This window comes from Cotesia typhae, unplaced genomic scaffold (genome assembly GCF_013202065.1).
Source record: "Cotesia typhae breed Kobodo isofemale line unplaced genomic scaffold, CoteBio_Ctyphae contig_119, whole genome shotgun sequence".
Taxonomy (NCBI): domain Eukaryota; kingdom Metazoa; phylum Arthropoda; class Insecta; order Hymenoptera; family Braconidae; genus Cotesia; species Cotesia typhae.
Window position 1 is genome coordinate 3,636,096 of NW_027423712.1, and position 13,789 is coordinate 3,649,884.

General features: G+C 34.8%; 1 long non-coding RNA gene across 1 annotated transcript; it reads left to right on the forward strand.

The window, feature by feature from the left end:
* Nucleotides 1–139: 139 nt before the first annotated feature.
* LOC141531767 (uncharacterized) lies at nucleotides 140–799 on the forward strand. Its single transcript, XR_012479977.1, has 2 exons — nucleotides 140–345; nucleotides 421–799. It is a non-coding gene; the product is annotated as an uncharacterized LOC141531767 (long non-coding RNA).
* The last annotated feature ends 12,990 nt before the right edge of the window (nucleotides 800–13,789 follow it).

Below are 13,789 nucleotides of genomic sequence, written 5' to 3' on the forward strand. Positions count from 1 at the left end.
CGTAGTAGATGACGTCATCAGACAGGTTTAGACTTGTTTTGTGAAAGGGGTGGGGGAAATTTCCACGAACCAGATGACTCATTCTGTTCTAGAATTTTCTAACTGCGCAGTAGATGACTCGTTCTGTTCTAGAATTTTCTTACTGCGCAGTAGATGACGTCATCAAACCGGTTTCGAGGTAGAGGAGTGGGGGTAACTACGCAGTATTTTCTGCCTATATAAGCAGCTCGCTGAGAGCGTACTTCATAAAAAACGAAGTACACGTCTCCAGTGAAGTACCAGTTGTCGACAGACAGTAGTGAAGTATTGGTGATATACATCTTCTGCCTATCAGTATTACTAATTGTAAGTATTCATTTACTGTCTAATTAAAATATGAATTGAATGAAGAATCATTTAATTAATTAAAAAATTTTACAGCTATCAATCATCGATCTTACCAAGATAAATGAGGTTAATTGTCTTACTGGGATTCTTCCTGTTAAAAAAATGATTCATTTGGAGTTTAATCGAGAATATAAGATTAATGGTATCAAAGCTATTACAACTCAGTTTGGGACTAGGATTGTTGCCAATCTAAACGATGAATTTAACATTTATCTACCATCTAGAACTATTCAACATTTAAAAGATGATAACTTCCTGAAGAGTTTGAATGAATTAATAGATTCAAACTATCTGTTTCTACGTTTCCATGGTGGAAAATATAATAAATTTGAATTTATTAATTCTAGTCTTGATGTAAAAATGACCAGTGGAATTATTTAATCAATAAAATATTGGATTTCAATATAAATAATTCATTGTTTTTATTTATAATTCCTCACATTTTTAATTTAAGATTAATATTTATAATTCAAATTCAATAAGTTATACTTAATCATAATTTTTAAGTTTCTTATCATAATGATAGTTTGAATTTCGCGCTTCTTGTACTAGAGCCATCTACTATCAGTTTATTCTTAGAGCGTAAAAGCTGTCAATTCATAAATATTAAAAAAATTTTCTAGTTATATATACATATATAGAATAATACATGACTTTTAATTTAAATAAAAGATAAATAATTATTATTAGTTTATAATATTTTGTTATTAATATTATTAATATTTATTTAAATTAAAAGTTATGTATTATTTGATAAACTAATATGGGGTTGATGTGCTCTGTATCGTCAAATCCAAAAATCTTCTATATATTTTGAAAATCAATACTCAGTTTTTATTTTTAAATGGTTATATAAAATAATGCATGACTTTTAATTTAAACAAATATTAATTATAAAATTTTAGAAAACAAAAACTGATTATTGATTATCATAATTAAAAAGTCAAAAACCATTACGCCATCTGTTGATAAGTATTAATATCAGTAGTAGTGTTGGAAAATTATTTGAATTTAATAACTAACAATAATTAATTCTATTCTGAATTAAATGTGTTAGGATGAAATAATAATAACAATTATAATTCATTTATTTTAGATTTATTGAGTGCTTACAAACCAATCTTTTAAATTTTTACATTTTCCAAGGCACATAAATCAGATAAACGATCATGATAATTACAAAAATGATTGTTACAAATTTTCATACTTTTTAGAGAGGGACATTTGAAATTATCGAGATCGATTACAATTTTATTATTACAATCAATTAAATTTTGAACCCATAACTTTTTCTCGATACCTTTGACATAAATAATTTTTTTATTACAAGTTAAATAATTGAGAACTTCTTTGAGCTTGTAATATGAAGTTGTTCCAGCATTCCAACCGATTCCATGATAATTTCGGATCAGCCAGGTATTCAGACGTTGATAGTTGACTGGTAACACCTTCCAGTGATATGGCGGTTGAAATAGTGTGCATGACAACTCTTCAATATTAACAATATCATGTTGAATTGTTATTGAGGCCAACTCCTTAACAATGAAGCGATTATCAGCTCCTCTGAATACTTGAACGTCTAGAATGATCTCCATTTTTACTGCTCTTGACAACGAAGAGTGACTGAATGATGACTCTTACAATCAATTCAACCTTTTTATAACCCGATCTCTGGATTTTACCCCCACCACTCGATAATCTTATTGGTTAATTAATAATTTGATTGGTTATTCAAACTACGTCGTAGAGTTTTAAACTGCGTAGTAGATGATGTCATCAGACAGGTTTGAACCGGTTCAAGGTCTCGTAGCTGTGCAGTTTTTCTTTGTTCTATTTCTGTTGGGTAGTAGATGACGTCATCTCATTTTTACAGGTTATGTTTATGCTTTCCCACCATTTAACTTATGATTTCAGGTTATGTTAAACTTCTTGTGCGTCATCTATCATAACTGCGCAGTTTCTATTTTTAGATTATGAGTCATACTATTCTAGAATTTTTCCAACTGCGCAGTAGATGACGTCATTACCTTGCTATAAAAGCAGCGCGCCGCGAGCATACTTCATCGAAGTGAAGTACGAGTGAAGTACCATAGTGTTGTGTGTTAGAAAATATCAAGCTTTTGAAATCTGCTGTTCTGAAACTGTTTTCTGAAGCCTGCTACCAGCTGTTGAAATCTGCTACCTCGTGCTGGAATCTGCTACTTGAAATCTGCTGAAGAAATCTCAATCATGACACCGTACCGTAAACATCCTGTTACCGATACAATGCATGAAATTGAGAGATCAACAACTTTTAAGCGTGTCAAAGTTGAAGATAAAACTCCAAGCCCGTTGATGTTCAAGAGGATGTGTGAACTTGAGGTGGGAAAAACTTACAAGCTAACTGGGATTAGAACGGTTATGACAGATCATGGACTCAACGTTGAAATCGATCTGGAAAACCACTTTTCAACGTTCTTCCCTGCTACCACCAACCAGAAATATCTCAACAATCCTGATATGATATTTAAAATGAAATTTTTAATCTTATGCAATACTTTAAATCGACACTACATTGGGGCCAATTATAATAAATTCAAGCTTATTAATCACTCTGGGAAATCAATTACAGAAATTGTGAGAGAATTGTGTTTTGATATGTGCACTTAACTTTTATTCTAAATAATTGTTTTATACTTAAATTTTATACTAAATAATTTTTTATACTTATTCTAGTAAGGTTTATAGTTAAAAACGCAAAATTACAAAAAAGTTTTTTCTTTATTTGCAATTTTTAATTACATTAAGTTTATTGATTATTTTTAATTACAATAAGTTTATTGATTAGTATAGGATCAATAATTTTATTTAATTCTTGTATTCGTCGGCGAAATCGTTCTCCGTCTCTTGCTGCTTGTTCCCATGGACCTTTCCTCGCTTGTCTGGATGCAAAGTCCCACACATACATGTAATGTATGGTGGGCTTGGGGTCAAACTGTACCATTAAGTAAGTTTTCTCACAGTGCTGCTGATGGGATTGTACTCAACTATTCGGTCGTGAATTATTAAGCAGTAAGCAGCAGTTTGATTTGGAAACTGTGCTGACGATTCAAACTCCAGACGTATATCCACAGGTCCAGACTTGATTGACTCGTTCTGCTTGGAACAGTCAATTATATACAGAGGTGCTGTACTTAGAAATTTTTTCTTAGCCAATAGCGGTTCAGCTTATAATATAATATAAATAAAAATAATTTATTTCATGCCGTAAGATGGACGGCGGAGCTCCTAGGATCCACCTTAACAAGCATAAAATGTGAGTGTATTCCATACATGCTTGTAAATTAAATATATAATAATAATAATAATAATAATAATAATATGGTTATTATATTATAATATATATATATATATATATATATATATATATATATATATATATATATATATATATATATATATATATAATATAAATATAATATAAATAAAAATAATTTTTTCTTAGCCAATAGCGGTTCAGCTTCTTTCCCATAGTAAGAACTTTGAAAATTTGTGTACATATCATACATCAAGGCATACTGATTATGCACAATGTTGAGGTTCAAATTTCCATATGGATAACTCTGAGAGTTCAAGAACAGCTTAATGTCTCTTATGCTGCAGTGATCAAACTCGCTTGCGTTTTGATTCGATTGATTCTTTCTTGCTGTTTGGAATCCAAGGATAACAAAACGAGGTTTCTCAAGCTGATTTGTTGTTTTGATTACCCAAATATGCTTGTTGGTAGCTGGTAGCAGTGGATACTAATACAATTCCCAAGTCCGGAAACTGATTGGAATAGCTGGATCGGAGGTTATGTAATTCAACACCTCGATTTTTTGCTTGTCAGACATTGTTATGTATGGTACAATCCACTCAATTTTTGAATCGTAATTGAAACATTTTCATTCTCAACGGTAACAACATAAGCATTTTGATCAGTATTTGATCTGATCAGTATCAATTCATGCTTGGCATTCACGATAATTCGTTGATAATCTTCAGCAAATCCAAGAATGAAACTCAGCGGTACTGAGACATCAAAGTAACCGCTATTATCAGTCAGCTTGTTGTCATCTTCATTAACAATCCAACCAGCATTTTCCAGAATATTTTGTTGTCCCGGACTCAGAGAAGCGTATCCTTTCATAACACTGGTGATACCAACATTCTTACATCTATCGATTTCTGCACCATTGAGTTCATAACGTATCTCTTCAAACATATGACAAACAGCCATGTTGACCATCTTCGTAGTAGCACTTACAGCAGTACCATCAGCTTTCCTCATTCTTCCATAAAAATGTAATGTGCTCTTGCTTAGGAGCAAGCACAGATCTTAATGTTGAACAGCAATCCTGATTTCATCACTGTTGTTGAATGTTGATGATGCATATGGTAAGTGTGAATGAGCTTCACAGTGTGCAATAGACTCATCGAAAATAATTGATTTTTTTATATCTAAGATTTCCGCCATGGTATCACACAAGCTAGACAACAAAAATTTATTTTTATCTTGTGAATTTTCCACGTAATTTTAGTCCTAGACTTTTTAGGAACTCTGCGTTTTGACGTGTCAACACTTTCAGAGCTCGATGATGACTGATAATCTTTGGACATCCTGCAATCCTTTTATACCCGTTACCAGTCTTTGTCTCATATACGATACCCATTACAGACTTTTTATATGCAGTCTTATCGTTATAGTCTCGCCACGGAAATTTGCTATTCTCCCGTCCTGATCAACAATGCGGAGCCTCAAGTTGTGTATTGCTCGTACGGCGACTGGTAGGTAAATGATGTTTGTTGGCACTTCCACTATCTTATATCCTGCTGGAACCCTCGGGAAAAATTCATGGATTGTGTGATTCTTCTCACCATTGATGTACGATCCAGTAGTTATATTGCACTCGACTCTCAGAGCATTGATTTTCAATATTTTGACTGGTAAATCAGATTTATGTGCTGTGTTAGGTTCAAGCACGCGGTTGGTAAATCCAAGTAATGATCCAATGGAATCTTCAGGCTCAAAATTTATATATTGATCACATCTTATTTCACTTCTCAACTCATTGTTGTTTGCTTTTAAAGTGAAACTTAGTTCAGGTAATGTCTTGTTTATATAAGTTTCAATATCTTTAATTTCATAACTCCCTGTTGGTATAGTTATTTCTTGAAATCTCTTGATTGTACTTCTTTTGGATCTTTTTGATGACACATAAAATTTATTAGCACCAACATCAATATTTGGTATTGAATTGAATGTCAGGAGCTTAACGAGTCCAAGTACATAATTTTTGTTGGTGATAGCTCAATCGGCGGAAAATAATTTGCCTCCAGTATGGAGGAGTTTCCGGATAGTGTCAAGGTGAATGACTCTGCCATGACTGACGCTTGTTGTCCCGACTCACTTCAATTTATAGTTGTCCAGCCAGGAATTTTAAGCACAAATGTCCACATATGATTGTATCAAAGTCTTGATATCTTTTATGATTGTACTTTACGCTACCTACATCGAGATATTTCATCAAGTCTTGTGGGGGTTGTAGATTACCAAAACTGTCAAAGTAAATTACTTGATTATGATTCTTCTTGTATGCAACCCAGTGAGTTCCAAGTCCAAGTTTATCATCTGAATTTATTATTGCTGATTCGTTTGTCTTTGGTCCAGATTTTGGTAAATCATTTCTCATAAAAACTCCTCGAAAATTTGGAATTTTAAGCAGCTTGGCATACTTTAATAAGTCGATGTTAGTCAGTGCTCGATGTGGTAGCTCTACTGGTTTTTTGACTTCTTGCAGCAAGCTCCTTCTGGGTATGATTTCAGATAAAGTCCCATACCACTGCGGTAAGGTTTGAGGTATAATCCTCTACCTACAGCTATTTCCTCCATCTTCAAGTTGTGACGTTTCTTTTCAGCTAATTGATTTTTGGCTGCGCTGGCATCGTTCACAGCTTTTGCAACACCTGCAGCTCTACCTGTTAGAGCACCAACCGCTGATAACCCTGCAAACAGGGGAATCAAGAATGGAAGTACTCCACCAATCTTTGATGGAACTGGTAGAATACGAGGCAATCGAACGTTTTTCTTCCCACCAACTTTCTTGACAGCTTTGCGGGCACCTCCAAGAGCTGTTTTAACTGGATCTCCACCAGGCTGCATGGACTTTTTAGCTTCATCAACAATCTGTCTCAGAGCAACATCCTTCTTCTTGGTTGTCTTTCTTTTGACTGTCTTACGCTTCATTGTTTTTCTTTTAATTGTCTTACGCTTTGTAATAGGTTTTTCTTTTTTAAGACCCATACCGAAACGTCTTTTCAACTTCATGATTTTATTCACACTGCAAGCAGCAGCTTTTTCACCAATAGCAGCGTCTCTTGCTTGAAATCGTTGCCACGCTTTCTCAGCAAGGATTTTATCAGCCTCGTGACGGGCTTCTAAATTTTCACGATTTTTCGAGTAAGCTATATCATGTTCCTTACACGCAGCGTCCAGAGGATTTATGCCTGGATCACCTCGAGCTAACCTCTTAGCTAACTTTGTTCCCGGACCACAATACTGATATCCTGGTATGTGAAGTTCAAGTGGAAGCTTATTGATTATGTTGTTGAATAAACCTTCACCACGTCTGCTCTCAGACATGTCACATCAAAGACTGATTCGCTTATCTATATAAGCCGGTATATATACCTCTTGAGCTCAGAATACAATCAGCAGTCATGGATAGCAAACCAAGAGCTCAGTTGCCAGTTATCAATTTTGATCAAATTGTTCAAGGAACCGGTGCGAAACTCAAACGACACGGTGCTTTATTTCCCAACAGTATCCGTGCAGTGTTTTGCGGACCATCAAACTGTGGAAAGACCAACGCTCTACTATCCCTTATTGTACATCCAAACGGTTTGAAGTTTGAGAATATATATCTTTACTCAAAGTCTCTTAACCAACCAAAGTATCAGTTCCTGGAGACGCTGCTTAAACAGATTGATGGTATTGGATTCTTCACATTCAGTGAACATGAAGCTGTAATCAAGCCTGAAGATGCTAAACCTAACTCCCTGATGATATTTGATGATGTTGCTTGTGAAAAACAAGATCACATCAAGGCTTTTTTCTGCATGGGTCGACACAAGGATGTAGACAGCTTTTATCTCTGTCAAACTTATACACGAATACCGAAGCATCTGATTAGAGATAATGCAAACTTTCTCGTGCTATTCCATCAAGATGAAATGAATCTGAAGCATATTTATAATGATCATGTCAATACAGACATGTCGTACAACTCATTCAGAGATTTATGCTCGGCATGTTGGAATAAATATGGGTTTGTGGTAATAGATAAAGACAGTGAATTGAACAGTGGTAGGTATCGCAAAGGATTCGACTGCTTCATTAGTATAAATTGAGGTACTTTAGAGTGTGATAGTCATACATGCTGTAGACGTTAACCTGTCAACATGAAGCCTGAAGAAATATCAAAGCAGAAAGATATTCTGCATCAGATATCTCAAGCCAGTGATGCCATCCGACGGAAGCACAAGATGTTGAAGTTGGGTAAAGATACAGCTGAGAAAGCAATGGAGGAAATGTTCAAGCCTATTGTGACACCACTCCAGAGTATAGTTGAATCTTCAAAGTTGAAAGGGGAAAATATTAAAAAAGAAGAAAAACCACAGGTTGAAAAACAAGAGGTTGAAAAATCTTTATATGATGATCCAGAAGTATACAACAGTTTAATAACAGATGATGAAAGTTCATTTGAGAATACAGCACTTGCTATTACTCAGCCACCACCATCAACAAGTACTCCAGCTCGTAGAAATCCTCTTCTCACTAATTATCTACAACGTTTAAGTAAAAACATAAAGATAATGATATGAGATATGGTGTACGCAGAAAACGCGGTGAAATGCATATGGGTGATTCACCTATTTCATTTGCAAATGATACAATAACTGTCAAAGAAAAAAATTATCCAATAACTCCTGGGTTGTTGGAATTATTATTTAGAAAATCACCAGAGGATGCACTCATCACCCCAGATGATAAGAAAAAGTACTTGGACATAATTCAACATACCAACGCTCATAGGAAAAATTATGATCCAAATCGTACCATTTATGAAGATACAACAATCAAGTTCAATAAATACATTGCTGATTTTATCACCAAGTTCGGTAAAGGGTTACCAAAATATATGATTGCAAGAAAACAGAGATTACCAATGGACTATGTTTACTGGGATGATCCAAATGAACTAGTTGATCGTTTGCGACTACTTATGGCATCTCAAGCTGCTGGAAATCCAAGTCACACGAATGAAATCATGTCAATTATTGAAGAGCTTAGGGAGGCTGGAGTTATATATTAAAAGCTTCTGAAAAATTAAATCATTCACACATTGACAGTCAAAGTGTTCACAACCATGAGCATCGATATATTTGGACGTCCACTGGACAATAACTTAGGTCAACGAGGGCCAGCTGGTAGAGGTTTCAATGTAACTTCTGATGGAAACTATAACATTGAGAATAAAAGGCTGTGCAATCTCGGTAATCCTTCAAATGAACATGATGCGGCGACAGTGCAGTTTGTACTGAGACAGATGTCTGAACTGAATAAAAGTATAGACAGTGAACAGAAAGAGATTATTTCACATTTACACTCTGAAATAGTAATACTGAAGGCTGCTGTGGGAAATTTGCAGACATCTATTGAGGAAGTTAAAGCAGTACTTTCCTCTCACCAAAATAATATCAAATATCTCACTGAGAAACTCAATGAACGACAAAAAGACAGTGATAGCTAATGAGCTTCACAAACCGGCTCGCAGAAACTATAAACGTCGTCATGTTGACATCCGAGGTCTCGACGAGACTTGGCAAGCTGACTTGGTTGAGATGATTCCATATGCGACAGTCAATAAAGGACACAAGTATCTGCTTACAATCATAGATATATTTTCTAAATATGCCTAGGCAGTTCCAATTAAATCAAAAGGTGGTGTAGATGTCACTAGTGCTATGAAGTCTGTACTCCAGCAAGGTCGTGTACCTAAGAATCTCCATGTTGATCAGGGTAAAGAGTTTTACAACAAAGAATTTAAAGATCTGATGAAGCAGCACAAGATAAATCTGTATTCAACATTCAGCAATCTCAAAGCATCCATATGTGAACGTTTCAATAGAACACTCAAGACTAAAATGTGGCGAGAATTCACAGCTCGTTGCAGCTACAAGTGGACCGATATACTTGATGACTTGGTGAATACTTACAACAACACTAAACATCGCACTATCAAAATGAAACCTGTTGATGTTACCGCTGCTCAGGAGAAACAACTATTGGAAAACATATATCAACCACTGCAAGTCAAATTACAACAGAAGAAGTTTAAAGTTGGAGACAAAGTCCGAATCAGCAAGTACAAGCATGTGTTTGACAAGGGATACACACCAAACTGGACAACAGAAATCTTCACAATCAAGTCGGTGCAGAACACGAATCCAACGACGTACAAGCTCGTGGACTATCAGGATCAACCAATTGAAGGAGGATTTTACAATGAAGAACTCAGCAAAGTCAAATATCCAGATGTATATCTTGTTGAAAAAGTAATTAGAAAACGTGGAAATAAATACTATGTTAAATGGCTAGGATTTGATACTAAGCATAATAGTTGGATAAATAAATCTAATATGTAAAACACAAATTATATATTGTTTTTATTTACAAACCTTAAAACTATATTTACATTGTTTTTTAATATTACTAATTTTACAGTAATTTTTGCTTCTTATTATCATTATTATTATCTTGCACAATCTTTCTTTTCTTAAAAACTAGTGGCCCCTTGTAACCCCATGGTAGGGTATTAGTGCTAGCCTCAATAAGTTCACGTTTATCATCACCCCAACTGAGAGCAAGTTTCTCCTGCTTTATTGTGTGTACTTGATGATTTTTACTTTTTATCATGTACTGCTCTTTTCTTAATAATACGTTTTCAAACAGACATCGTTTGAAGTCATCAAACGTGATTGTCTTCAAGGTAGATCCTCCGATACCCTTTGCCCGTTTCTTGATCCTATCTCTTTCCTTCTCAGGATTGTGAATCTCGAAGGCGTAGAGCTTGGCTCTGAGACCCACAAACTCGGACATGATTTTTCCATTGTTCTCATCCTTCATAAGCCTCAGGACCTTTTTGTTTGCTAACGGAATGTTGAAGACATTTTGGGGTGGGTAGTCAGAGGTATCAAACCTTGAGATATCACGTTTGATGTCTTCGTATACGTTCGGTACATTAAATTGGTAAATAAGACTATCTGTATCGGTATACAATAATTTAGATGTCGTTTCATAATTTTTCATTACATAATTATAATGGAAATCGTAGATAAAAGTCTTGGATAAGTCTAAGATACTAAAGCCTACATAGATTGGCTTGTTAAAAACAACTCTAGCTTTTTTCATTTCAATTATGACTATATCCTCATCAAATACAGTTACGCTGTGGAAGGTTGGCTTACAAATCAGGTCTGATACCTGATAACGCCCCGCCCACTTTGTTCTTAACCAAACTTCTTTGTATTTACGAACATTCTCCATTGTCTTTCCGAAAACCGCGTTGTTCATCAACTTGTAAAAATTTTTCTCAAAATCATTTTTCGCTATTTTTCGACAATCAGTATTTTTATCAATGTATGATTTGAGCCAGTCTGATTGTTCAAATTTCAAGAATCTGTGTATTTTCTTAAGTTCTAAGCCTAAATCTAAACATTGTTTCAAATTCTTATAATGTATTACATAATTAGTCTTATCATACCGAGTTGTTGTTAATTTTTGTTGTTTGCTGCCAGGTGGTATAAAATGTTTAGGGCAGAGAGGCAAATCTTTGTGTAGATCATGTAATTTCTCAGGATAGTGTAGGTCTACTTCAAGGATGTAGCCTACACTTTCATCATCATTGAAAAACTGATCTACATTATCTACATTTTCAGCCCATTCAAATTTACCCTGGGGTAAAGACATACTCATCGCTGCGCCATACAAATTATTTACATCGTAGTACATCAGGTATGTTTCGGGGTTGTTTGAATCAAAATCTTTGCCCATATACCGGTTGTTAGCTTCAGCATGTCTATTAGCACACATCGATACCCCACCACGAACACCCTTTTCAATGAAAAGAAGTATCTCAGGATCAGTTAACAGTTCAAGTTCTACTTCAGTATGCTTCAACATTGCAGAGTTTGAAAGACCTGGTGCTGTATAAAAATGTATGGCATCAAGATTGTATGTTTTGAAACAACTCAATCTAAAATTTTCAAACACGTCAGCTAAAAGAAGTACATCTGTTTTCAAATATAAATCTGAGTATTCACCGAGAGTACTAATATCAAACTCATTCCAAACTACTTGAGCAAATGCATAATCATAATCAGAAATGGTAGAGTTGGTTAATTTTGAAAAAATGAATCCTGATCAGGCAGCTGTTTTTCATCAAGTCTATCAATATTATCAATGTACTCATATGGGAATACACCCTTACGTGTTGCTAATTTGAATTTATCAGGGTCTGGGTAGTATAATTGTGTAATTTTCTTGTCACTATCATCAAGGTATGAAGCTAATTTCTCTAAACTGGAAGCCATGAATCTAAATGAATCAATAAATCTTAAAGAGACTGAAGTATTTTTAACTGATTTTGTAAAAGAAATGTAACGCTCTTTATTGATCGGTAGTAATGAAATTTCACCTTCAAATACTGTAGCTAAGGATTTAATTATAAAGTGTGAGTCATAGCCGGATAAATTATGAAAGACAATGGGGATAATGGTAGATTTCTGATAATTAACGTTACATGATTTATGAGCAGCGTTTCTATAGTTCCCGGTGAAGTGACAATGATCATAAACTTTATCATTAGGAGATGTTATAGGTTTTTCACAGATATGACAAACAGTTGCCTGATTATGCCTATCTTGTTGTTCTTTAGTAAGAGGTTTCATTTTGATGGGATTCTTTAAAATTTTTTCAAAGTCAATAGCTAATGATTCTAATTATTTAACAAACCAGTTGATGCAATCTGGAGAACGGTTCAATTCAAATTTAGACAATGTATTGTCATAGCTACAATGTACATAGTAAGCAATACTGTGTGGAACATGCTTGTGAACTTTTTTGACATCATCTCCCTGGGGTTCGAGTATGCATTCAAGATCTGCATAGACTACAAACGGTACAGGATCTTTAGATTTGAAATCTTTGAATTTCAAAACTCGGTTTTTTTCGTTCGGAAAGTCCATGCGGACTTTGTTAGATTTGAAACAATCAGATATATGTTCTTTATAACTTTTTTGATGCTTAAAATGATTCAAGCAACGATCGCAAAAGTACAATTTATGTTTACCTTTAGTTATTTGTTTAGTAATTAATCCGGAAAGATTATGTATCCATGCAAAGTGATAGACTGACTCAATATGATCTAAATTATCTGTATAATTTACACTTTTTTTAATCATCAATAAATGAATTGCAGGTATTTTTGATTCAGAGTTACTTAAATATAATGGAATAATAACACTTTTCTCAGACTTTTTACTCGTAAATTCCGACTCTATACTGTATACGTTAATGCTAAGATTATTCATTTTTTCAAATTTCCGAATATCATTAAGTTTAATTGGAAATTCTATACCTTCATAGTTCAATCTGATGCTAAAGTGTTGATATTCTTCAGGTAGTTCTGGATTGAGAACAGGTGGATGTAACGCAGTATTGACGCACCATAGGAAGCAGAACTCATCCTTATTTTGGATGTTTGTAACCGCATTCTTCTTGACAATATCCTTTGGCAATCTAACGAAGGTGGAGTTTCCAACTTGGGTTGGTGCGAATCTTGACATAGTCACCATCAAGCTGTTCGGTCCAAGCAGACTCCATCCAGAACCCTCATGTTCAAAATCTTCGATTCTTTGTAGTAATTTGTCGTAGACATGTTGACTAAACCAATCCTGAAGAGATGTGGCAGGGAGAATCTCGCGACTTTTGGTGACAAAAGATTTTCGTTCTTCTATGTCTTGTTGATGTTTCCGGAATGTGCAAAAGAGTTCAACATTCACTTTCAACCCTGCCAGATCTCTCAAGACACTCTGCACCTTGTTGATGACGATGTCCCGTGAGGCCTGGAGAAATGATGCTGGATCTTTGTGATGCTGGTTGATAATACATCCATTCTGAATGTTACCAGCGAAAGCGTTTTCCAAGTCCCGCCATTTGACTCCTTGGTTAAGATCTCCACCAACAACTAGGTTACCGAGTCTGGAGAACTGATCGGCAAACCAGTTGAGTTGGTTGATGTGTGCTTGAACACTTCGTCTC